Genomic DNA, 4,719 nt, shown 5'->3' with positions numbered 1-4,719 from the left:
CACAAAAATTATTTCATAAGTAGGTAATTTTAAACACACATACATATGTATGAATACTGGCAATATTTTCATATAACAAGTGCAATATAAAAAATAGCGCTATTTTTTTTTAAATTGTTTGCAAACGGTCATGCGCATTTTATTCTAAAAGGAAATTCCCTTTTATTTGGTAAAAAGTGCAAAAAGCACTCAGCAATAAATAATCATTAAAAATCAACCGGATTTTTTAGCCGCTTAAAATTTGATCTTGGTCCACTAGAATTAAAAAACCGATCTATCTGCGTTCACAAAATTTTTCTAAAAGTTCAGATTAAACAGGTCAAAATTTAGACGAGAATTCGTTGAATTTTTCTATGTTCTGTGTAAAGTTTGAAAGTTTGACTTATGTAGTTTTAATTAAAGCATGAACCACATTTTTATAAAAAGATAAAAAAAAAATTTATTGAAAATCATTGCAAATATTAAGCAAAAAAACACCATGCACTCACTTTTGATTGCCAAACTATCATTATTTTAAATTGTATTTGCATCTTTATAAAAGGAGAACAAGATAAAAAATTTAACAAAAACAAGTAAGAAAGTCTAAGTTCGGGCGGAGCCGAACATTAAATACCCGGCACAAGTATTAAATATATGTTTTCCACCTTTCCGAAAGCTGCCGCTACATGATAAGCCGGGGTGTATAAATTTTAAGTAAATTAGCGTCCTTAAATTTCGAAGTATTGAAATTTTAAGCATTTCTGAAATTTACCGGTTATATGAAAAACGGCCGTAATTTTAGTCCGATTTCAACAATTTTCAACGGTTTGCTTTTGTGTGACAAGACAATAACCGTACCGAGTTTGGTACAAATTGGTAGAACGGTTACCGAGACACATATATGTGATCATAAGTGGGCGGTGCCACGCCCATTTTCCAAAATTTTATCACAAACATATTTCTTTGTTAAGAATTGTTGCACCCATCAATTTTGAAAAAATTAGCTTTAATATTTACTGATTTATCGAGGATTTCGTATTTTTTTAAATTACCGTTATATGGGATGTGGGCGTGGTTATTGTCCGATTTTAAAAATTTTCGGCCATTTGGTATGCTGCACCAGGACCAACAACTGTGCCAAGTTTGGAAGAAATTGGTGCAGCGGTTACCAAGTTATACACATGTAACCATAAGTGGGCGTGGCTACGCCCATTTTCCAAAAATCTATAATATTCTTATTTGTCGTCTAAAACTCATTGTAGATATCAATTTTGAGTGAATTATCTTTAATGGTTACTAAAATATCGCAGTTTTCGTATTTCGGAAAATTACCGTTATATGGAAGGTAGGTGTGGTTATTGTCCGATTTAGCCCATTTTCAATACCGTCCGTCCTACGCCCAAAAGAAGTCCACGTACCAAGTTTCGTTAAGATACCTCAATTTTTACTCGAGTTATCGTGTGCACAGACGGACAGACAGTCACCGCTTAATCGATTTCTCTTTTCATTCTGATCATTTATGTATACATTTGTCTATATCTATCTCGATTCGTTTTGCCTGTTACAAACAACCGTTATGTGAACAAAGTTATAATACCCTTGTGCACAAGTGCGCTCGGGTATAATTACAAATTAATGAAAATTATGTGAAGATTTACCATATTTTCGTTTATTTGCTCGCAAAGAACATCACATTTTATGTTGCTCAACATTGTATTATGTTATCAACATTAAATTCAACAGAATTTCTACATTCGGACTTGAACTTTTCTAACGCTGTTAATTTTTCGTCCGCGAATAGTTTCCCGGTTAAACAACGATCTCACCATTATACTAAATTATAATTGTTTCTTAAAAATACTTGACATCTGCACCCGCGGATGTTAAAATTCCGCATTCGCAACATCCGATTGTTTTTAATCCCCCGATGCTGTTAAACGGAAAAGTTTCATTCATAATGAATAAAACTCCTTCCGAATTAAGTGTTCTACCAGAAAAGTGCAGCAATACTAAAACAGCTAAGCGAATAGGCATCTAAACGGAATGTACCGTAGTAGACTAATTTTAGTTTAGAAATTTGGTCGCTACCTTAACCTACCTAATATAAATAATTGAACAAGATGTAGTACAAGTGATGATCAATATACCATATTAGTTAAAGAACGATAAAGCTAATAGTATGGCTTATATGGCCTTAATGTAAACAATGAAAATAGTTTTTGTCCTTTAAATTATGCTGAACTGAATATTTGAGTAGTCCACTTGCAAACAGCGTTATGTGATTTTATAATAGAAAGCCATAAATTTGAAAAAACGACTACGACAACAAGTAGCATTTAAATTGAATCTTTTTTATTATTACCGGAAAATTTGGATAAATACGAGCATTGTAAAATTATAACATAACATACCATGACATTAACTGTCTACACGACCTAAAGCAGTTTTCTAGATTCATCAGAAGGTGGATACTTTTGAGAGTTTATAAATAAGTATGATAGCGACTTTTGGAAGAAGAGTTAACATTTTATGCTATTTTTCAGGATATAAAAAGATTTTGCACTGTGTTGTTAGTGGACATGAAACTACTTTAAATACTGGTACGTAATCCACCAAAAACTAAAAATCTAAAAAATTTTACATAGCGCACTTTGCAAGTGGACTACCTATTTGTATTATTGATTTATATTTTTATTTGTTTACCCCGAACGACGTCGGGTGCTCTGCTAGTATCATATAAATTGTCATAGGGACAATTTATGATTTGTCACACGCACTACGTATACGTACACTTTAATTAAAATGAACTAACACAAATGAGAATACCTATTCTTTTCGTACTAAAGGGGATTTAAAAAAACGGGTCTTCAATAAGCTGTAATAAAAACTTACAAGTTGGCGCTAATTTTGCGTTCGTGTACTTTTTGTGATATATTTCAAATTGAGAGATAATCGTTCGTTTCTCTTCTGCAAGTTGCTGTTGGATAATTGTTACTAGAGATCTTTTCGAACAGACGTTAGTCTTGATTACAGGAAAATTACGAAATTCAAATTGTCTGTTGCTAGCGCTCAGAAAATAGATGACGCTGGTAAGGGTTGATGGACTGGCAGTGTTGCCAGCAGTTTACTGAAGGCGGCGCCATCTGTTTTTCAGTATTGCACTCGCACAAGTTATGCTAACTTCCAGGCCAGCGTGGTCGAAAAATAATTGGGCAATTCACAAGGTGTTGTGAAGTTATATTTTCCTAACAAAAGTTGTGTTAAAACACGACGGTTGTGAACACCTGTTACGATTATTTATTATATCTCAGCACTTAACCTCACATAACACCGAATAAACATATGGGCAATTCACAAGGTGTTGTGAAGTTATATTTTCCTAACAAAAGTTGTGTTAAAACACGACGGTTGTGTTCACCTGTTACGATTATTTATTATATCTCAGCACTTAACCTCACATAACACCGAATAAACATAGGTTGCAGAGTTGTATCGTCATGTGTTATTTTTCTTCACAAAACAATAACAACATTTTTACAACTGTCATGAAATATCATGACTTCACGACAAATACGACACCTTGTGAATTGCCCAAATATAAAAAAATTATTATATTCCCTTTCAAACAATGTCAAGGCACCGTACCACAGGAAATTGATTTTACGAAATTAAACCTTCTGAGGTGTGTTCGTACAGAGATTAATCGAAACATTTATACTGAGAGAGAGAGATATATTTACTCATAGATTGTTCGAAGATAAAGCAAATTGCTATAAATAATTCTTAGCCAAATTTTCGTGGTTTGCTTTGGATGTTACATATATTCGATTCAATCATTTCAAATGGGGCGGTTTGGGGAATTTATTTTTGGCAAAAATTTAAAAAACGGTAGTTTTGTTTACTTGTCGGGCAATATTTTTCTCATAGGGATATACTTTTGATCCTTGGCTAAAAACTTCTGTGGTAAAACTGTCTCCCTACGTCTCCTTCGTTTGCTATTTAAAGCCAATGGGTAAGCTCCCTCAATATGGATTTCCAGCATATGCTAAAATTATTAAAAAGCTATCGGTCTGACCTTTAATTAGATAAGAATTACGTAACTATCTGAGATCCAAATGCTTATAAAAAACGGGGTGCTTTTTAAAAAATAACAATATTCCAAGGCACATTAAACAGGTAGTATCAGTAGAGCAAAAACAACATTTGCGTGTATTTTGTTGTTGCTTCTGGTATCGAAAGTGTCAAAAACTGTTCTGAATTTTTTCTTCTAAATCAAAGCGTGCCATGTGAAATACAAAAAATTATAAAAAATAAAAAATTGAAATTGGAAAAAATAAAAATTGATGCAACTTTCTTTCCTAGTAAATTTGTTTGCTTCTCGAAGCATTGATCCATCCTTTGCAAGGCCGAGTAATCAGCGGTCGTGCTGCCGAGTTGGGCGAACGTTCCAAAAGCTGCTATTCAATCGCTTGTTTTGTATGGGAAAAGGTTTCACATGCAAATGGATTTTAACAATTCAGAATTTTTGTGAGAAAAAATTTAAAATATTTGACATTTTCGAGACCAAATAATTTGAAAATAAATCAAATCAGCTGTTCTACTGATACTACCTGTTCAATGTACCTTGCAATATTCTGATCCGATTCCACTGGCAGACACGACCTTCAAAACAGAACTTTGTTCAAAATTTTCTTTCCTGGAAAATAATAATTTATTTTCATATCCACCTAGTTAGCTTGC

This window comes from Rhagoletis pomonella, unplaced genomic scaffold, assembly GCF_013731165.1.
Source record: "Rhagoletis pomonella isolate Grant_MI unplaced genomic scaffold, Rhpom_1.0 Rhpom_scaffold_00239, whole genome shotgun sequence".
Lineage (NCBI taxonomy): Eukaryota > Metazoa > Arthropoda > Insecta > Diptera > Tephritidae > Rhagoletis > Rhagoletis pomonella.
Note: the sequence above shows the minus strand (reverse complement) of the source record.